General features: G+C 46.2%; 1 protein-coding gene across 1 annotated transcript in view; it reads right to left on the bottom strand.

The window, feature by feature from the left end:
- The window catches only part of mAChR-B (muscarinic acetylcholine receptor), a 190,780-nt gene that overhangs the window by 119,810 nt on the left and 47,648 nt on the right, over positions 1-23,322 (bottom strand). The window lies entirely within an intron of this gene.

The raw sequence follows: 23,322 nt of genomic DNA, 5'->3' as shown, positions 1-23,322 counted from the left end.
TGCAGGAGCTTCTATACAACGCAACCGAAATGCGGCCACCGCCACGGTTATCGAACCCGCGACCTTCCAGTCAGCAGCCGAGCATATAAGCCACTGCTCCATCACAGCGGACGAGGGCTTCGGAGGCGAAATCTCCATATTTAATGTGTTTCACATGTGGTTTCATATGTTTCATGTGTGGTTTCACAAATTGTTGTGAAACTTGAGAGATCAGTAATTTATAGAATGTCAGTGCAAGAAAATTTTAGGCCCCGCCGCGGTGGTCTAGTGGCTAAGGTACTCGGCTGCTGACCCGCAGGTCGCGCGATTGAATCCCGGCTGTGGCGGCTGCGTTTCCGATAAAGGCGGAAATGTTGTAGGCCCGTGTACTCAGATTTGTGTGCGCGTTAAAGAACCCCAGGTGGTCGAAATTTCCGGAGCCCTCCACTACGGCGTCTCTCATAATCATGTGGTGGTTTTGGGACGTTAAACCCCACAAAATAATCAATGAAATTTTAGAGAGCAGTGTGATGACCATAGCGACGCCAAACCGGTATTCCTCTTCTCTGAAGTCTGGCATCGAGACAACGAGCATGTTCGTTCCTAATAATAGGAATTTTAATTGTTGCGGACTTTTTGTCTTCGTATGTTTAAAAATGTATACGTTCTTCAAGACTTCCAACGATAGTGCACAATAAGTACGGAACATACGAAGCTTTGCGTGCGAGACGCGTTCTATCACGTCACTGTCATGGACACGCAACGACCGAAACGTCACCGTGTTTGTTTTTTTCTATAATTTTAGCAGGAAACTATGTGGTAACTCAGCTACTTCACAGGCAGGCTGTTTCTCTATTTCTTTCGTGCGATCAATTGACGGAGGCAGGTTCCACCTGAGGGCTGCAACCATGACACTGTAATGACCATACGAACTCAAAAAAAAAAGAAAAGCTACTTCGCTATATCTGGACCGGTCGGTTCATGATTTGGATGGCGAAAACACAAAGGAGACAGGACATAACAAACAGAGACACAGCGTGGATGACACATGTCAGCGCCGTCGTACATATGTCCCTTTTGTTATGCCCTGTTCCGTCGCGCCGTTTACCCAAATTACACACGCACTCTCCCCGCTGAAACATGCGCCGTTCCTGCAACAATGTCGAAATCCGTTCGCAGCGATCAAAATACATTTATTTTTCTCTACTTTCCGTCTTTTTTTCTTTCTTTCCTCGGTGTACAGAGTGGGTGGAAGTAAGGTCGAGCACGTGTCACAATGACGGCACGATAGGGACGACAACCCCCGTCATTGGCATAACTACAGAGCGCTCACGAAGCCCATTTATCGAGCTTTTAACCCCCACCCTAGGTCGGGGCAGTGAAATGCGACGGGAGATTCCTCCTGCGCTCGATCGGAACGAGCTACCTAAATCGTCCGCCCAATCGATCCGAATTTCGCGGATACAAATCTACCGGCGGAAAAGCGAAGTGCTCCGTTATTCGGCGTCGCTTCGAAGGTTATCACGTCCGCGGCCGGTTCCGACACGGCATATCTAATTTGCCTGCGTTTTGTCCCTTTCCTACTTGCATAAGCGCGACGTTTATATAGACCCGGACTGCAGTGCGCAAGTGTGACGCAGATGACGGAAAGAAAGAAAAGCCCACGTACTATTTTGTCACGGTGGCGCGCTGTAAACAACAGTAATGTGCAACAACAGCAATGTGCAACCTCCTATATCCCCGCCGTGGTGGTCTAGTGGCTAAGGTACTCGGCTGCTGACCCGCAGGTCGCGGGATCGAATCCCGGCTGCGGCGGCTGAATTTCCGATGGAGGCGGAAATGTTGTAGGCTCGTGTGCTCAGATTTGGGTGCACAATGAATAACCCCAGGTGGTCGAAATTTCCGGAGCCCTTGACTACGGCGTCTCTCATAATCATATGGTGGTTTTGGGACATTAAACCCCACATATCAATCAATCATCAAATCAGTGCAGCCTCCTAGTATTAACCAATGACCATCTAATATCATGTTAGCGCGAAACAGAAGCAAAAAAAAAAGGACACAGTTCACAAAGAGTTTCACTAGAATGAAAAGTTGGAATATGGTTAGAATATTTCCGTGGTTCCTGCGGTGCTAAAAGACGGACACGAAAAACAGATAGCACGGGACGAGCGCTGTGCGGAGAAGCACGGTGCTCGTCCACGTGCTGTGCTCGTTCGTTAAGCGGTTGTACTGTGCAGTGCACATCTTCGACGTTTAGCACTGCATCCACCATGTCCAGACTTTTAAGAGAACACTAAAAATTGAACCAATTTTCGTCAGAGTAAAAAGGTCAATCCTTGAGAACGCTTAAAACGTGCGGCGGTGCTTTAGTATTCATGAAATTAAGGCAGATGTAGGGCACGATTTGCGTCACCGGTGGTAAATTCCACTTATGCAGCCCGATGACGTAAAGTCTCTTTGTAAGGTAAATACTACAACTCGAACTACCCATGATAAATAAAAATAACATTGCTGTGCGTTACGAGATCAACTCAAAGGCAACTAGCTCATTTCAGTTTGATTCATGCAAAAAAAATATGATAGCCAGTTCTGCCGCCCTGCAAAGCGTTACGAAGTGCAGAGCATTGATTTGCCTGCGTTTTTCTCGCGTTTATCAGCTATTTCTCTCTTTCACTCTCTCTTTTTTTTCTCGTAAGATCATTTGTTATGTTCCATCATTTTCTGTTTCTTTTTTTGGTATGTCGGATTTGTTTTGCATTTATCTGTTTTCTGGTGTATGGTCTCCTTCCTGCCGTTTTTTTTTTCTTTTCTAGTGCTTGCTGCTTCGAGCGCGGTGCGTCTGGCTTCCGGCACTGGTGTTTCGTCTTGGCATCCCTGTAGCGTAGATCCGAGTCTATCTCTAGAAGCTGGTGTGTCCCTGTCACTTGGCTGGTTTTTATAAACCAGGCATCGGCAACCTTTTGAGTCCGGGGGCCAAATTACGCAGAGCCGACACAGTGGTGGGCTGCACGGCAAAATTTGCAAAGTTTAAACGATGTGGGGAGGGCACTTTGCAAAGAAATAGAAAAATTTTGAAGAATTGGCTAAAACATTCATAATTGAATTTGACCTCATCGTGTTTATTACAAGCTCGCAATCAAACATGGGTTATACAAGCGAAAATCTCACTTTTGGTCATCTATCTCGGCCTTCGCATAGGAGGTGGCTCGGTAGGAAGAGAGTGTATTCGACGTCACGCCGTGGGCCGCATAATACCACCTCGCAGGCCGCACGCGACGCTGGCGCTTCTCACGCACAGCCTTCTCGGTTTATGTGCACAAACGTGGGGCCTGTGTAACCCTATAACACTAAATATGACACTGCGTGACAACAACGCAAGACATGAGACTGTGACGGAGTGGTCCCTTAAACTGCTCCGCAGTGAAATCGACACGTTGACCTCACCCTTGAAAAGGGGGAGGCTGGTAAAAGTTCCGTTTCCACGGGGCTTTGCGTCGCAGCGCCGCGGCTTCCGGGTAAAGGCGGGCACGGAAAATGCTTTGTCACAAGCCTCTTCTCGGAGGCGGGCGGTTTGAGTTGCGCTACTGGTATGCGGAACATCAAAACTTAATTTTCTTTGAAACTAAGCACTTTCCTGGCACAGAGCAAGTGCTGTGAGGTTCCTGGAACACTAAACAATTCACGTTGGCTTAGCGTTTCTTATGAGGGGAAAAAACGCTAATTTTCCTCTCTTAGCGTTTGGCTTTTAAGCCTGCGTAAACTGTGTCTGTTCTTCACGCTAGCAACAATGAATCTTAAAAAGAAACTAGCCCAACCTAGTTGCATTTGAACTTCCGCCATCGCAAGCCGCGCCTGCTGTTTTCGTTCAAGGCCACCAGCGTGATCCCTCTCCCTTCGCCGTTTTTTTTTTTTTTTTTGGGGGGGGGGGTTAAGACGTGGAGGACTGGCTCGATGAATACGGTCGCGTGAATGTTGCTAATCGGTGGAACGATAGCGCCAAGCTGCGTTACGTTTCTTTCTACTTGACGAGCGTTGCGAAGACGTGGTACTTCAACCACATAAACCACTTACCTGATTAGGTTACCTTCGAGCAGCAGCTCCGTCGTGTTTTTGTCACACCGGCCATTCGGTCCTCAATGGAGTTGTACACGTGGTACATCGAGGACGTTCTTGCGTTCTGCCAACTTTTCAATTCGTCTAAGACAGGGTCTGACAAGTTATGTCACATTTTGAAGGTCGTAGGCCGTGTTGCCTTCAATGCCCTGGCTACTCAGAATCTGGCTACCATCACCGATGTTGTCGCGACATGATAACGCCTCGATGCACTGGACTCGGTTCGTCTAAGACCAGACGTTGGCGGCTCAAAGACATCACCGTGGCCTCGTAAGGAACATTATACGGGAAGTATTGCAGTCTATTGGTTTCTTACCTCTTTTGCCGTGTTCTACACAGTCTACTGGAGCGGCCTTGCGCATCTTTGTTGTTGCATTGGAACTTCCCGTTTGTAGGCGCCATGTACTATCCACGGGACTCTGAGTGGCCCTCTGTCAGCCCTGTTTTTGCCAATGTCAGCCTAAAGGGGTAGGAAAAAAGCGAAGAAAAAATTTCGGCAGATCTCGCGTACCTTGGGAATCGACGCTATGCGAAGCATGCGGAGGGAAGGTGACCGAGTTGTAATTTTTGTTGAGCGACGGGTCATACAGTGACGCTAAATATAAGTATAAATGTTGCACGCATATATAAATATATATATATATATATATATATATATATATATATATATATATATATATATATATATATATATATATATATATATATATGTGTGTGTGTGTGTGTGTGTGTGTGTGTGTGTGTGTGTGTGTGTGTGTGTGTGTGCGTGTGTGTGTGCGTGTGTGTGTGTGTGTGTGTGTGTGTGTGTGTGTGTGTGTGTGTGTGTGTGTGTGTGTGTGTGTGTGTGTGTGTGTTGAAGAATGGCATATTTTATAACCAGTTGTTTCCGTTTGCGCAACGATGCCAACGCGAACACGAGAATTAATTAGCAACGCCAGAAGCTGATATGAAGCGCTGGTGCCCGCGAGGATGGCAGCCCTGCACACTGCTACATAAATCAACTGCAGCGCAAGGCCGACGCTAACCCGACGTGACGGCTGTATCAAAAGAGTACATATGTCAGCTTTATTAAATCAGATAGCGAGCACTGCACCTACAACTCACACTTCACGAACATTAGGGTTTATTTCAAAAGCAGTTCCGAGGCTTGGCGTGGCTCCGTGGTAGAATGCTTGATTGCCACACAGAATCCTTGGGTTCAATTCGTGCTGGGATCCTGACATTAAGTCTTAGCATTCGTCGGGTCGACGCTATCGATGTCGGGTATTTCTTAACGTTCACGCGTTGAAATTGCCCATGTGTGTTCTCGTGGTTCCACATACCCGCCTGCGGGTATGTGCCAATGTTTGGCGGGAAGTGTTTTATGACGTACGCGACGGGATTATAACATTGTTCATGTGTTGACCTGTGCGTCGAATTTCTCATACCATCTCACCTTCCCACACTAATTTTGGTTCACGCCAAGTTAAGGGTTAATCGATAGATGCCAAGGAGGAGGAGGAGGAGAAAGGGAAGAAATGAAAGGCAGGGAGGCCAACCAGACGCACGTCCGGTTTACTACCCTGCACAAAATTCTAAGGTACTCGGCTGCTGACCCGCAGGACGTGGGATCGCATCCCGGCTGCGTCGGCTGCATTTCCGATGGAGGCGGAAATTCCGTAGACCCATGTGCTCAGATTTGGGTGCACGTTAAAGGACCCCAGGTGGTCGAAATTTTTGGAACTCCCCACTACGGCGTCTCTCATAATCATATGGTGGTTTTGGGACGTTAAAGGCCACATATCAATCAGTGTGCCGTGAGATATAGATAGTGATAGTGGCGTACGATCGAGCGTAAAGAATTTCTGCAAAATTTCCACGCATATTTCTGGCGTCAGACCTGCACCCATGCAGCAACAGTTCCTGTACCTGCGGCCGTGCCTGGGTCAGGAGCCGTGCCAATGTGCGAGAGTGGAAGCGTAGTCACGTATCATTTTGCCTATTCTGCGAACTCCCTTTACGAGCCAGAAAAAAATTAGCACACGCAATTGGTACGTTGAGGGAAATGGCACTGTTATATGTCATTTGAACAAGTCTCACTGGAATTTTCAAATTTACGTAATATTCGAGTTGGTAATATAATTATGACTGATCAATTAAACCCCATTGACGAACAACATGTTATATATATATATTGAGGTTTGCTTCACGTAACTCAATTACTCTTATTGTTTTTTTAATCATGCTGCATGATATTGAGGCACCCTGTATACCGTTTTGCTTACAGTTTAATTTACTAGTTTGTATGCCCTAGCTAACTATCACTATGGATATTTGCTTTATTTCTAGATCAGGATTCCTTTTTTTCTTGATGCCTCATTTAGACATAGAGATGAAAATGAACGGCAGGGAGGTTAACCTAGGAACATGTTTGCTACCCCAAGCAGGGTTAGGAAGGAGAGACAAAATAAAAACGAAAAAAAGGCACGAACAGGCAACGCGTTCTTTGTGAGTAGTTTTGGCCTAAATACTGCTTTATACCCCCTATAGCTCACTACTCACTGTTTGTTTTCGCATCCAAATTAATCCGGCATTACCAATGGCGCCGCACATTAGGTTCACATCGCCATTATAGCACGTAAGCGTTGAAATTAAGTTTGTTATTATATCTTGTACATCGCCAAATATCTGTCGACGGCCTTGTTTGACCCGCTAAACGAACCTTGAATTGAGAGAAAGCACGTTCATTGTGAAACAAAAAAAAGAAACTTCCATAAAGTGCAGTGCATCTCACCTGTTTCTCTTTTTTCTGTGGGTAGGGGGTGGACATTCTAACAAGTCTTGATTTCTCACCAGGTGAGATTGACACCGATTCCCCGAACTAAGACCTTTGAATTGAAAGCAAGCTTCGACAATGAAGGAAGGAATGCTATCCACCTCAGCAATGTACGCCAGCCCGTTTTTGTTCGGTTCACTGAAGACTATACGTAGCTCCCGTGTAATGCGATCGGCAATGAAATCCGGCTGCGTGCTGCAGATTAGGGAGGATGTGCTTACACACTGTACGCAACTGTGATCATTTCGCGATGCGCCCGCTCCCCGCGAGGAGGGTGAGATTACGGACGAGTACTTCCTACGCCGGTTGTCCTTGTATACGGTTGACCGACACGTACGACTCGTAGCTTTCGCTCCACTGCACGCATTTGGTGAAAAAAAGAAAGAGTGGCCAATGCGAAGTGGTGATCAAGCGGGAGCCAATAAAGAAAGAATTGGCGTGCACTCTTGACAACGGCAGGACGAGAGACAAAGGAACGGACGCGAACTAGCCACTGTTTCTATTTTATTTCGTTTTTTTTTTTTTTTGTTTCGAGTGGCTAAGCGAAAACCACGATGCCCCCCCCCCCCCCCTCCCTCCCTACTTCCTTTTGAACAATCAGTAGGAAGAGGAGAAGAATAAAACTTGTTCGCCGTAGTTGGAGGAACAAAAAAGGAAGACGAGGACTTGTCTAGATTGAGTCACCAAATGCGCCATTCGACAGCGTGAGTTCGTTAAGCGAGGAACGAAATTCTCGCAGGCATTCGAAAGAGATGGTGGAGCTGCGGCCTCGCATTAACTGGGCGTAGGAATGTGGCCGCCGTCTTTTTGTGGCCGCAAGAAAGATCACACAATCAGCTTTTTTTTTTTATCTCGTCTCAAATTTTTCTTATTCGTAGTGCAGACTGTCTGGTATCCGCGATAACGACGCAATGATTCGCGAGTGTGTGCAAAATAAAATTTTACCACGAAAATAAAAAAATAAAGAAACTTCCGAAGGTCTTCACAGATAACGCGTTAAAAGAACTTTAAATGCGATTAGCACTTTTTTTTGCCAGTGTGCGACTGCTTAATTACTTAAAAGCATTCGCTTGTAGCTAACTAAGCACGCGTTCTATACACTTTCATCCCGAACTTCTCCTTTGTCTTTTTTTTTCTTTTAAGAAGAAACGTTCTCCTTTTATGCTAGTTCACTATGCGAGCGCACTAAATGCATCTGCATCGGACATGTCGAACTTATTTATTAACGTTAATTGTGGGTCTTATATTACAGTGTATTGCAAACGCCGACGTCCTCACGCGGGCGATAGCGGAAAAACTGGCCTTTAGCATCTGTTCCTTAGGTACAGCCAGTTAGAGTGTTCTATAAAAATACTATAGCCATAAACATCAGGTGAGTGGTTTGGTTTTTTTTCTGCACGACACTTTTTTTTGCATAGCTACTGGTTGAACAGTCGCAAGCAGTATTTAGGTGTCGACCAAACCCTCGCAAGTACACATAATATTGCGGGCGTAATCAGTTATGAGCCCAGGCTCAATATGAAACAGGGAAAAGCCGTTCAAGCAATATGAAACAGGGAAAAGCACTTCGAGAATACTCAGATGACCCCCCAATCTCCCAGTTAGCCTTACTGAAGAGCACGTCTACAATCAAATTTTTTTTGACAGACAGTGCGTTTAAGCAAAAGTTTTGGGGGACTTCTCCGAAGGAATGCTGCTCCGACTACCAAGTTAGGAGGGAATGCACACTGAGAAGGAAAGGATGTCTCAGCCCCGCTAACGTGAAAACTGCAGAGGGGCGAAGCAGGCAGTGTGCGCTGGTGCTTCCCGAAGCAAAATCTTTACTCTTTTAGTGTTTTAAGCATGATTGATTGATTGATTGATTGATTGATTGATTGATTGATCGATTGATTGATTGATTGATTGATTGATTGATTGATTGATTGATTGATTGATTGATTGATTGATTGATTGATTGATATGTGGGGTTTAACGTCCCAAAACCACCATATGATTATGAGAGACGCCGTAGTGGAGGGCTCCGGAAATTTTGACCACGTGGGGTTCTTCAACGTTCACCCAAATCGGAGCACACGGGCCTACAACATTTCCGCCTCCATCGGAAATGCAGCCACCGCAGCCGGGATTAGATCCCGCGACCTGCGGCTCATCAGCCTTAGCCACTAGACCACTGCGGTGGCGCCTTTACGCGTCATTGGTTCCCTGAAATGCACCATCTCTTTGCCGATATGTTTCAAGAAGCACTGTTTCGAATAGACGATGACATGTCCGTAGAGAAACGCTTTTGTGTCTGGTTTTAGATAAGAAGCTTGAGCGCGTTGGCGAGTTTCGTCGGGTATTCTGACAGCGCTGAATGCTGAGCCTGACATAATATTTTAGGCAGCAGTGACGAACCTTGAACGCACAATACGCATAGTATGACCAGGGGTCAGTATAGGGGTACTTAACCCATTTTTTGTGGGGAATACCTGTTTACGATAAACCGTGACAATTGCATGAGACGCCGACAAGCCCGCACCTTGAAGTGCTTCACCCCTAAATCTATGACTAATGGAATCGCACACAAGGCACAATGACACAACATACACGATGGCCGTTTCACTATTTTGTCCTTGCTCGTCTGCAGCACCACAGGCACGTGTCCTTCGAGAACTTGACAGGCAGCTATGGTGAATCTCAGTAACTGCCACTAGTCATCGTGCCGCTTGTGTCACGCTTTTCATGCGCTGATCTATTCGTAAGAGCCCACTGATTAGGCACAGCCACACACAGCTTCCCGTAGCATTTTGGTGAACGAAATAAAATGCATCGCATTCCATTTCGTTCACCGTTTGTTCTAAACACATTGTCTAACAAAATAGTTTGGTGGATTATTGAGACCTATCACTAGAAACACATTTTTGTGACTACTTTAGGTTATTTTCTCGTGAAAAAGAGAAAAATGGCACGTTCAATCGAGAGTGATATTAGGGAGTGAGTGAGTAAAAACTTTATTGAACATGTCCGGCGTCATTGAGCGGGGTGGGGCTACAAGCACCCCGGCCTAGGTGACGGCCTCGAGTCCTTGGACCCGGGCGGCATCCTGGGCATGCCGGACGGCCCACAGTTGATCGGCAAGGTCGTGGCTGAGCAGAGCCGCCTCCCATCGCGCCTCGCGGTTCGAGACTGCCATGTCTGCCGGGTTCGTAGGGGACTGCTGCGCGTTACCGGTACACTTCCACAGCATGTGCTGCAGCGTCGCTCTGGCTCCGCACGCCTTACACGCGTCGGACGTATAAATGCCTGGGTAGCAGAGGCGAAGGATCACCGGATTCGGGTACGTGTGTGTCTGTAGTTGTCTCCAGGCAACCTGCTGTTTCTTGTTTAGTTTGGCGTGGGGTGGTGGATATTTGCATCTGTTCAGTCTGTAGTGTTGCGTGATGTCTCTGAAAGTGGTCATGCGATCCCCCCACGTCCATTCCCGCATCGCTGTCGAAGTGTGCGAGACATCGGGACTGTCGGCAGGCGTCGCAGCTCGGCGTGTAAGTCCTCGAGCCGCGGCGTGGGCAGTCGCGTTGCCCGCAAGCGGAGGGTCCGTGTTGGCGGGGGTCCATACGAGGAAACTGTCGTTTTTGCAGATGATATTGATATTAGGGAAGCCAAAAAAAATTTGCAATAGGAAAGTACACGACTCTCACCGTCGTTTAATGCTGTTGAACCGAGCTTGTCGAGTGATGGCTCGGTGTTGATTGCTTTGGTGAGCATTGGTTTGCAGAGATTCAGCTTTATCGCATGTCGTGGCTTAGATAAATATTACAAGGGCTCTACCCGATTCGACTTCATGCCACGACAATGTAGCCACGTTTCCCTACAAGAGGGCAAAGAGCCACTGCTCGGGGCTCTTAGCGGAAACACGCAGCGAACTTGAACACGACTGTCCTTTGATCGTGTCGCAGCCAAACATGAACCCGACGTTGCTTAGCACTTAAAACAAAGCAACGTACAAGAGAAAAGACCATTTCGAAAGTAAGGAGTTAATAACACTTTACGAAGATTTCAACCCGCTCCTACGGTTTGGAGATCAAATATTACACCTTGGCGCAAACGAACACTTGAAAGAAGAATAGCGTATAGTATTTGAGCCAAATCAAGCAATAGGCCTATTTTACGCAAGCGTGCGTGTGCCGTAACTACCATGCGGTCATAAATAACCTCAACCAATGCATCAGAGCGCTTCGATATCGCTAATATGGCGCTGTCAGCAGAGACTGTTGAACAAGGAAACCGACATCGGGCTCTAGTGAAAGGGCATGTGGCTCGGAAACAGGGGCCTGAAAAATCCCGGGGAGCGAGCTTGCGGGAGTGAGTTTGCTATCTTGATTCTTGCTGTTTGCATTCGTCGGGTTGAATGCTGCCTGGGTCATTTTTTTCTGAACGGTCTTGCGTTTCGATCGCCAATGGCTGTTCTCGTCGTTCCTCGGTAGATATAACCTGTCAATCACCTGTGGCGGCTACACTAGTGCAGCGTGGCATACGAGTACGGGCCACACATGTCTGTTTGATGACGTTCGCGGCGGTGATTTCACGTTATTCCTGTCATGACCAGCCAGACATGTTCATCGAACCCTCTTACCCTCCCAAAGTAATTTTGGTCCAAGCCAAGTCAAGAAGTTGATCACGAGGGAACACCCAGACGTAGGCCAATAGATAGATAGATAGATAGATAGATAGATAGATAGATAGATAGATAGATAGATAGATAGATAGATAGATAGATAGATAGATAGATAGATAGATAGATAGATAGATAGATAGATAGATAGATAGATAGATAGATAGATAGATAGATAGATAGATAGATAGATAGATAGATAGATAGATAGATAGATAGATAGATAGATAGATAGATAGATAGATAGATAGATAGATAGATAGATAGATAGATAGATAGATAGATAGATAGATAGATAGATAGATAGATAGATAGATAGATAGATAGATAGATAGATAGATAGATAGATAGATAGATAGATAGATAGATAGATAGATAGATAGATAGATAGATAGATAGATAGATAGATAGATAGATAGATAGATAGATAGATAGATAGTGGTTGAAATAACAGACAATGCACATGAATAGGAAAGATTGTTTTTTTGGGAGGGGGGGGGGGAGCGAGCCCACAGCGAAAAAAGTATTGACGAAGAGACAAAGTTCACAGCTTGAGATGACGCGCGCTGCGCTGAACCGCACCTTCCCGCCATCCTTCAGGACTTGGAAAGAATGGGGCTTATGGAGACGGTCAGGCTGTACAAGCGTCGACCACGTCCGGGCGTCATTTCGCGAGAACTTCGCGTGGCGCCCGGGGTCTTGTCCGGGGGCGACAGGGAGAGGAGGGAACAGCAGAGTGACGCCGGTGGTGCCGCTCTCTTTTGGTCGTTCGGTGAACATCTGCGAGGGCAATTTCAGCGCGCATGTTTTCCTTTATGCTCGAGCACTTTGGAAAAGGGGTGACAGCGACTCCGGAACTGCTCGCGCACCGCCGGGTCGGGCGCACACGGCTGCGTTTGACGCAGGCACGGCCTCGTCAGCGAGAGAAGTTGTGCCTTGTATTTCTTTCTCGCGAACCCAATGTGGTTCTAGGCGATAAATCGAGCGTGACGACCGTGTGCCTATCGAGCGAATTTCGCCTCTCATGATTATCCGCATAATAAACGTGTGCGGCCAAAAAGAAAGTAAATAAAAGGCCCGCAGCGTGAAGGCGTCTCGTTATTTACTTGTCTGACGTATACGTATATACATCAACAACGAAGAGGAGACTGCGGAGAAGCATTCGGTCCAGTGCGACGGGAGTTAACACTGTATACAAACGACTAATTAGCACCTGTGAATGGGAAGAGAAGCTCGTGTTTGGTGACCACCATGGGAAACTTCAGCAATGCTGACGTCGATATAATCAATCAAGTGCCGATGCAAACGCGCCGCTGAGCGCAGGTGTCGGTCAGGACCCGACACCGAGTACATCGCGCAACGCAACCAGCATCGTCGCCCAGATGTGACCACTGTGGGTGCCAGTGTCCACTGAGTTAAAGCGGCCCACTGAAAAAAATCTGGCCCATTACCGAAGACGTTGTGTGACATATCCAGTAGAGCTTCCAGGCCTTGACGAAGTTTCTTTAGGTGGTGTTGTTCAAGTACAGTTTTTTTCTAAACTCGAACAATCGCACCTGTTATTATTTACCACCCAGTCAACGATCTGACACACAAATGGCGTCGAGTGAGTCTCCACAACGTTACATCTCCAAGTTACTAAATTTTCCGGAAAAAACTAAATTGATGGCCCCTAGCTAGTAGTTGCTTGTTTCACAGTTTAGTGTATACTTTTTAGTTAACAAACGAGCCATGTGAGCCTCAACTAGAGCATATACGCGACTTAGCTAGCAGATGCCGTGAAGACACGGCACGGATGAATACATGCAGAGAAGATAACAGCCTTTCTTATGGCTGAGAGGCCCTGAAGCCTCCACAGTGCTGAAGTGAAATTCTGAAGCAGAGTATAGACAGTCTTTAAGGACTTCCTGGGGAGATGTTCTGCCGGTGCCTCTTGCGATACCAGCTTCAGGAGTGAACAGCACCAAGTTAGCAAAATTCATTAGCTGGGAGCTTCACAGTTGGTGAACGTTATTCAAAGCGAGAATGTCTGGCTAGAAAGGTAAGCTTGTTGGCTAGTTGTTTTACCTTCTTCATCCAGTGAACAGCGCCAAAAAGAAGACGACGACGATGAATGAAGTGAAGGCAAAGGCACGCGTGGTGTTTTGTTCAAACTCGTGTGTTTTCGTATAGCTGGCGTGTGGTGTGTTCTTTAATATCACGAATGTTCTGGGACGCTGTTCGCTTTTTCCGAATCACGCTAGCAGTTCATCGTTATTAGTATCGACGCATTGCCACAGCCGCTCTTCAACGAAAACATGAGGTCGTGGCACTTCACTAACGTCGTTTAAGTTCGTCGGGGGGTTTGTCTATCATCGCGTACAACAGTACGGTGCGTGTCTATAGTTGTCATGGAAGCTACTTCTGTTCAGTTGGTCTGGTGACGCGGGCAAATACCACACTTGGTAGGCGTACAGGGGGGGGGGGGGGGCATGGGGGGTGCGAGCCTCCCCACTGAGAAGAGTTGGGGGGGGGGGGGCTGAGTCCCCCTGCTTTTTACAGTAATCACTCTTGGCTGAACGCTGGAAAAACCAACAAGTAAGGCGTAGTTTCCCATCACAAGAGTAATTACTCAATTATGTCTTTACGAGAAAACACGAAATTGTTACGAGGCTATGTTACAAGATAGTGAAAGTTTGCTAACATTGCCACTGTGGGATTTGATTGATTGATGATTGATTTGTGGGGTTTAACGTCCCAAAGCCACCATATAATTATGAGAGACGCCGTAGTGGAGGGCTCCGGAAATTTCGACCACCTGGGGTTCTTTAACGTGCACCCAAATCTGAGTACACGGGCCTACAACATTTCCGCCTCCATCGGAAATGCAGCCGCCACAGCCGGGATTCGATACCGCGACCTGCGGGTCAGCAGCCGAGTACCTTAGCCACTATACCACCGTGGCGGGGCAGTTGCCACTGTGGGAAGTTTCCTTGTAGGCTCTTATATATATCCCGGCTGACGAGTGAGATAGGTCAGCCCTCCCACGCGCGAAAGAGTTGGTACGCCACTGCTTGGCGGCGGAGCAGCTGCCGGCACTTCTTGTTACTCTTACCACGGATTGACAGAGTTACCAACCGACTCTCACATCGTACACGGGGCAACAGTTTTACGTTTAATGACAACAGGAGAGGCGACATGAGGGGGGATTTCGTAAGTGTCCATTAGTGGACTGCTTATTTCAGCGCACAAAAACACTCGAAAGCCGGCCGGAGCTACTCATTACCATTGGCTCTCGAGTTCTGTCGAGTCAAAGTAGGACGATACGTACGCTGAAACAATCCACGTATTGAACTCTTACAAAATACTCCCCTAGGGCCTTCCGCACCCCCCCCCCCGCCTCTTTATCCACGCACTATTCATAATGCGATAATGCCGGAGTGAGAACTTGGGTCACAGAGGCCGATCAAACATGCGAATTTAAGACCGAATTGACTAAACTTTTCGTTTGTGAAGGCGCACTCCCATTAGCCATACAGTACCACTAATGGCATGTCCTGCTTTGCGACGGGCGATTAGTGAAACCGGAAATGCCTTAGCGTAAGACGTCTTTTCTGACTACTCGCCTTGCGTCGCAGTTATAGAAAGTCTAGCAGATCGTCTAGTAAGCATTTCTCCGGTCAGGCTGAGTTTACGATTCCCGGGTGCTTTGCCCGAAGTTGCGGGCTCGAGCCCAGTCTCGGCAGTCGCTTTTCGATGGCGGTGAAATGTTGGAGGTCCATGTACTTATATTTAGATGCACGTTATGAAGAACTCCCAGCGGTAGAAATTCCCGAAGTGCCCCACTACGGTGTGCCTGATAAGCATATCGTAGTTCAGTTATGTAAAACGCCAGATTATGATACTATATTTCTTGTCCCTAACTTCGTCTTTTGGAAGAAATGTTCATGGCAAACCTTCGTGCCCGTACCCAAAACAAAACAAATATTGCGCTATATAAATATGAAATGAGCTCATGTTTTTATATATAAGAGCCCGGAAACGATATGCAACCATGACTGGGTGAGAATGCGTGATCACGGCGACAAGACCCTCTGCTACAGCTGCTACAATACGCTCGGCGACGCTCTTAACTTTGCGTTCCGCGCACACTTTTACAGTGCGAAATTTCATAAGCAACGCTGAACACAAATGTCAGGGTGACCGATGCCGTACTAGCGTACACGTATAAGTGTCGCACGTCTTTCAGCACCGGTTGCCCGAGCACAAAGCACGTGCCATAACTGTTTTCGCTCGTCGTAAATTTTTTTCCTTGCCATTTTCTATGCTTTTCTGCGCGACTGTCACCAGCTGGGCGTGTCGGCAGGCCTGAGCGCCGTCAATCACCCAAAGCCCGAGCCTTCTAAGCCGTCCTTCTAACGCAGTGCACGAGTCTAGCCGGACGGCTGGCTCGCTGACCTATGGCTTCGCGCGTGAGCAAGTTGTGCCAGCTGTGGACGACGCGCGAACTGAGCTGAGAGGCTCGCGGCAATAACGACTTCGGCGACGAAGGCTGCATCGCTACGCGGATGTTAAAGGGGGAAAAAACACGCATACCCACGGAACGAGGCGACAATGAAGGGAAGAGCTTAAGCCATAGCACGCGGTGACATCGTTATCGCGTTCCATTAAAACCTCCTCAACTGACAACTCGTTGGCGTCACGTAAGGTCTCTTTCGGTACGTTTATTTTGCGCGTACGCTGATCCCGAAGTGCTGTTAGAAAGCGCGCCACACTATAATGGCAGTTTAAGAACGTCACTTTTTTTTTTAATACTCAAAGCTAGCACTCGCGCCACACTGCCGCGTTCTCTCTACGTCGCACTCTCCATAAAAGTAGCCCCCGTTGTAAGCGCATTGCGTGTTTGTTTTAATCTTATCGGTATAACTTCACTCGGTTCCCCGTAGTCTAACGCTGTTGTGCCACCGTGGCTGAAGATTTGCTGGTGTGTCTGTAGTGTGAAGCTGTACTCTGACAACTGCCTACTGCTTTGCGATCGCAGCACGAGGCTGGTTCCCGATGTCATCCATTAGGCCGAGCAAGAACGAGCCGTTGGCGTCGAACTCACAGCTTCCAGCATATCGTGTTCGAGCGTGCCACAAAAAGACGAGAGCATGCCGGCAATATTATTTTACTCAAAACTACACAGGCATGTCAGATAGCTCCACAGTGTAATTGTGAGTCCTCTGGGAATATGACAAAGCTATTAGGATAATAGCACGTTTCGAAATCAAAGCTCTTTTTAAAAGTTCTTTATGGTACAAAAGATGGCGTTTTTAACGGTTCACCAATGGTAGACTTTAACTCGTTCATGCAAAACTTCGTCTATATCTACAGCTGTCTGGATTGCTCTTCACAAAAAAAACACAAAACAAAATGAGTGCGTGTTACTCATTTCAAGGAATCATAACTTATCGCGTGCTCTCTTTAAAAAGGTACGTTAAACCATTTTTTTTTTCTGGAGTTTCGTGAGTCTCCGAGGAGAGTATAATAATTTTCAAAAAAAGTGCTCACGTGCCTCTTTAAGGAGAGTCGTATACGTCGCAAGTCACGATTGAAATAAGAGAGTCGATTTATCTTTTTTTTTAAGCTATACGCTCAGCTGGCGCACTCTAAGCTGCCCTTATACAACACGCAGCTGGCGTGCGGCTGTTCCCAGGGAAATTAAAGCAGCCCTATGGTCGCTTTTGTGTCGCATCTCTATCATCATCAGCCTGACTACGTCCACTGCAGGACAAAGACCTCTCCCATGTTCCGCCAGTTAACCCGGTCCTGTGCTTGCTGCTGCCAATTTATACCCGCAAACTTCTTAATCTCATCTGCCCGCCTAACCTTCTGTCTCCCCATAACCCGCTTGCCTTCTCTGGGAATCCAGTTAGTTACCCTTAATGACCAGTGGTTATCCTGTCTACGCGCTACATGCCCGGCCCATGTCTATTTCTTCTTCTTGATTTCAGCTATGATATCCTTAACCTCCGTTTGTTCCCTAATCCACTCTGCTCTCTTATTGTCCCTTAAGGTTACACCTACCATTTTTCTTTCCATTGCTCGCTGCGTCGTCCTCGATTTAAGCTGAACCTTCTTTGTAAGTCTCCAGGTTTCTGCTCCGTAGCTAAGTACCGGCAGGATACAGCTGCTATATACCTTCCTATTGAGGGACAGTGGCAATTTACCTGTCATAATTTGAGAGTGCTTGCCAAATGTGCTCCACCCCATTTTTATTCTTCTAGTTACTTCAATCTCGTGGTTCGGCTCCGCGGTTATTACCTGCCCTAAGTAGACATAGTCTTCTACAACTTTAAGTGCACTATTACCTATCTCGAAGCGCTGCTCTTTTCCGAGGTTGTTGTACATTACTTTCGTTTTCTGCAGATTAATTTTAAGACCTACCTTTCTGCTCTCCTTGTCTAACGCCGTAATCATGAGTTGCAATTCGTCCCCTGAGTTACTCAGCAATGCAATGTGATCGGCAAAGCGCAGGTTACTAAGGTACTCTCCATTAACTCTTATTTCTAACTGTTCCCATTCTAGGCTTCTGAAAACCTCCAGTAAGCACGCGGTAAAGAGTATTGGGGAGATTGTGTCCCCCTGCCATACACCCTTCTTGATTGGTATTCTGTTGCTTTCTTTATGAAGCACTATGGTAGCAGTTGATCCCCTGTAGATTTCTTCCAGGATGTTTATATATACTTCATCGACGCCCTGATTCTGCAGTGTCTGCATGACGGCTGATAATTCTACTAAATCAAACGCTTTCTCGTAATCTATGAAAGCTATGTATAGTGGTTGGTTATATTCTGAGCATTTCTCTATTACCTGATTGATAGTATGAATGTGGTCGATTGTTGAGTAGCCTGTTCAAAATCCTGCTTGTTCTTTTGGTTGAATGAATTCTAATGTTTTCTTTACTCTGTTAGCAATTACCTTTGTAAATAGCTTGTATACTACAGAGAGCAAGCTGATTGGCCTGTAGTTCTTCAAGTTCTTGTCATCTCCTTTCTTATGTATTAAGATGATGTTAGCGTTCTTCCAAGACTCTGGTGCTCTTCCCGTCAGGAGACACCTCGTAAACAAGGTGGCTAATTTTTCTAACACAATCTCTCCTCCATCTTTCAGCAGGCTTGATGTTACCTGATCCTCAACAGCAGCTTTGCCTCTTTGCATGCTCTCCAAAGCTTTTCTGACTTCTATCATTACTGGTGGGGTGTCATCTTGGTTACTGCTAGTTCTTATATGGTCGTAGTTGTCCCGGCTACTGTACAGATCTCTGTAGAACTCCTCCGCTATTTTAACTATCCTATCCATATTGATAGTTATTTTGCCTTCTTTGTCCCATAGTGCATACATCTGATTTTTGCCTATCCTAAGTTTCCTCTTCACGGCTTTGACGCTTCCTCCGTTTTTCAGAGCGTGTTCAATTCTTTCCATGTATACCTTCTTACATCGCATACCTTGCGCCTATTAATCATTTTTGAAAGCTCTGCCAGTTCTATTTTGTCTGTTGTACTTGACACTTTCATGCTTTGACGCTTCTTAAATTGGTTCTTCGTTTCCTGGGAAAGCTTGCCAGTGTCCTGTCTAACTACCCTGCCTCCAACTTCCACTGCACACTCCGTAATGATACTCGTTAGATTATCATTCATTGTATCTACGCTAAGGTTGGTTTCCTCACTAAGAGCCGAGTACCTGTTCTGCAGCGACACTCTGAATTCCTGTACTTTCCCTCTCAATGATAGCTCATTGATTGGCTTCTTGCGTATCAGTTTCTGTCGTTCCTTCTTCAAGTCTAGGCGAATTCGAGACCGTATACCATTCTATGGTCACTGCATCGTACCTTGCCAACCACTTCCACATCCTGCATGATTCCTGGGTGTGCAGTCATTATAAAGTCTATTTCGTTTTTATTCTCGCCATTAGGGCTCCTCCATGTTTACTTGCGGTTTCCTCGTTTTCGGTAGAAGGTATTCAAAATCCGTAAATTATTGCGTTCTGCGAATTCTACTAGTAGCTTTCCTCTGGCGTTTCTAGTACCGATGCCACAATCTCCTACTGCCTGGTCTCCAGCCTGCTTCTTCCCTACCTTTGCATTAAAGTCGCCCATCACTATAGTATACTGTGTTTTTACCTTACTCATTGCCGATTCCACGTTTTCATAGAAGCTTGCAACTGAAGCGTCATCATGGCTAGATGTAGGTGCGTAAGCCTGTACCACCTTCATCTTTTATCTTTTATTCAGTTTAATTGCGATACCTACCACCCTTTCGTTAATGCTATAGTGTTCCTTTATGTTGCCAGCTGTGTTTCTGTGAATTAGGAACCCCACTCCCAGTTCTCTTTTGTCAGCCAAGCCCCTATAGCAAAGGACGTGCCCACTTTGTAGCACCGTAAGGGCCTCATCTGTCCTCCTAACCTCACTGAATCCTATTAGATCCTATTTAACACCCTCTAGCTTCTCGAATAGTACAGCTAGACTTCCCTCACTAGATAATGTTCTAACGTCAAGCGTTGCCAAGTTCATGTTCCAATGGTGGCCTTAGCACCCTCTGCTGCGTTGCAGATCTGACCGCCGCCGTGGTCAGTTGCTTCGCAGCTGCTGGGGACTGAGGGCCGTGAGTTATTTGACGTATGCATGTGGGAGGTAGTGGCCAGATACTGCACCAGGGTGGCCAATCCTTCTCTGGTGAGGGAGTGCGTTCCCGGCGGTGGTTGCCAGTGAGGCTACACCCCAGGCCTCTTAATGCAGTTCCATCACCACGCGGATTTTTTTTATCCGGTTGGGAGCTGCGCGGCACCGGGATTTGAACCATGGACCTTTTGCATGCGAGGCGGATGCTCTAACCACTACGCCATCGCTACCACGCATCTCTATCACCCATCCCAAAATGGTGTTGCGAGTATCCGTCAGAGCTGCTTTCCAAGCTGGAACACTGGCGCTCGCAATGAATCAAGCTGACGTGTTTAGAGTGTTTGATTCCGTCAAGCCGAATGTAATACGGTCTAAGTGGCCCTTCGAGAATCTTGGAAAGTGGCCAGGTATAATGTGTTTTAAACTATTATTCCATATTTTCTGGCGCATCAGTGCGTGCACGCTCGCAACACACACACACACACTCACACACACACACACACACACACACACACACACACACACACACACGACGTCTAAACACTATACTGTCATGTCCCACCACGATACGTCAGCACGATTTACAACGCTGTGAGAGTACGTCTGCAGCCAGTCGTTAATTATCTGTATAGACAGCCCTCAAAGTCAGTGATACATTTGCATCGCGATTGATTGATTGATTGATTGATTGATTGATTGATTGATTGATTGATTGATTGATTGATTGATTGATTGATTGATTGATTGATTGATTGATTGAAACTTCTTTTTGGCGCTCAAAAGACGCTGGGGAGACCCCACGCCTCCCGGCTCATCCCATGGAAGGACCGTTAAGCCGAGCTTGGCGAACCGTTCACAGGTACTCTGGGCTGCCAGGCTTTGATCGCAAAGTTCGGGGCTGCGTGAGAGCACGGCCCACCTGTCTTTGCTGAAGGCGGAGCCTATGGCTACACATTTCCACAACACGCGGTTGAATGTTGCTAACAGTGCACAGGCAAGGCAATCCACACTTGGATACCGTTCAGGGTACATTGCATGAATAACTGCAGGGTTAGAATACGCACTGGCTTGCAATAATGTAAGGATAACTGCCTGCGCCCTGCACAAGGCATGGTGTGGGAGGGGGAATACCCGTCTTGACAGATATAAGTGTTTTGTTGTAAGCGTTCGTCAAACGTGAGTAAGAGTTCCCCTGCGACGCAGAAGGACTGTAGAGCGGTTTTATGCCATGATTCGAGGGTCATTGTCGGTTCGTTGGAGAAGCGGCGCACCAATGGTTTTGTGTACAACGAGTGCTATTCGGTACGGTTTCGTTGTGCGTCGATCTAAACGAAAACGTCAGTAATGAAAACCACATGTCGTCGCCAGTGTACCGATAAGTGGAGCAAGCTTAGAATAACCTATGGCACTTGACAGTACGAGAAACAATTTAAAGTCACACTGAGAGTGCGAGTGAAAACAATGTGATGCAAGAGAAGACGAGGGAAGATGAATAAGGTATCGAGCAGTTAATAACGCTGGCAGTAGATATAACGTCTGACAACGTTACGGGAATTCAGTCAGTTTTTTTTTATTTCTTTGTTAACTACCTACGTGCCCTTATTTTGACCTCACGTCCACGACAAAAATGACGCATTATTCTTGGTAAGCCCAGGCTCAAAAAGGTTTCGCTTCAATATGAGTAGGCCATATTAGTCATTTCAATCTTAACTTCATGGCAAACGGCAACTGCTAATAGAGGCATGAGTATCGATTTGGCTTCATCTTGATAAGGCGCCAAGATACAGCCACAAAGGAGGTCAGAAAGAACCAGACGACGTGCTATAATGGCACGTCACCCTGTTTTTTTTTTTTTTTATGGCCTCCTTTGATAGTTCTCTGTACGCGCCTTCACTCGTATGAATCAGATCTAGCTCGTCCAAATTTCTGTCGTGGTGAATAGATCTGGCATTAGACAACTGAGAATGTGTAAATGCGACAGAGTGTACTTCGTGCTTGCTTCATAAACCGTTATATGGTGTTTGTGAATGTGGATACCGAGCGGCCGCTTAGAGTGTCTATGGATTGCGTGTGCAGCTGTGCTGCTAATCAAGTGGACAATGATACGTCACTGGAAGTAGATGCAGAGGAGTTGTCCTACCGTGATTGAAGAGTATGCTGGGTAAGTTGGATCTCGTATAGCGCGAATAAAAGATGCAATCAATAAACTATTCAGTCAATTACGATTATTATCATGAAAAATTAATATTACAAGGCGTAAAACATACAGGAAAAGCTCTCAAAGTTCAGCACTGCAACGAGACCTTCGTTGATGCTTGCAAAAAAAAATAAAACAAGGACTGAAATAGCGAGTGTTGAAACCATAAAAACAAACAAACAGTAGAAAAGCAGAATGAAAAACAAAAGGGCATGGAAGTAAAAGTTAATTAAGTACACTATAAAGCAACACAAATCTGGTACAAATAAAAAAAAACAAATCAAGTACTTAGCAAACGGTATTTTTATAATTTTCATTGAAACACAAACACTACACTTTAATGGCGTGGACAAATAAGGATATGGCACAGGAATGTGAAAATAGTTTAGCATAGTTAGTATGACTCTTAGGAAGTAAAAATCTGTTGTTAGCCACAAACGTGATAGTGTCAGTGTTATAACTAAAATCTCCGGATCAACGAAATTAGCAAAACGTTGGTATCACGAGTGATATGAAAATGAATGAAGGCAAAGTAAAGAAAAAGCTGTGCTTTATGACAAAAATATGAGTGAGCTTTGAGTAATGCGTGAATGCGAGGACTGCCTTTTTTCTAATGTGAACAATATGGTGAGTGAACTTATGGTGAGCGCCAAGAGGTGAACGCCAAGAAATGATACAGAGTCACAGGCATTAATGAAATGAGAATCACTTGCGATCTCTGATAAAGACGTCAACTTGCGTTGAGATGATCTAAAAACAATTGATTTAGATTTAAATTAGATAATTTTCCTGGCACCACTTGGACGCGCTACAATGTAGAACATTCAATTTATTAGTGGTAATATTAATACAAATATCAGCAAAAAAAAGGTTGTATCGTCAGCATATGAAGCGCGGTGAGCCATGTGTATAATGTCGGG

Source organism: Rhipicephalus microplus, chromosome 4 (assembly GCF_043290135.1).
Source record: "Rhipicephalus microplus isolate Deutch F79 chromosome 4, USDA_Rmic, whole genome shotgun sequence".
NCBI classification, from domain to species: Eukaryota; Metazoa; Arthropoda; class Arachnida; order Ixodida; family Ixodidae; genus Rhipicephalus; species Rhipicephalus microplus.
Note: the sequence above shows the minus strand (reverse complement) of the source record. Positions and strands in the feature narration are given on the sequence as shown.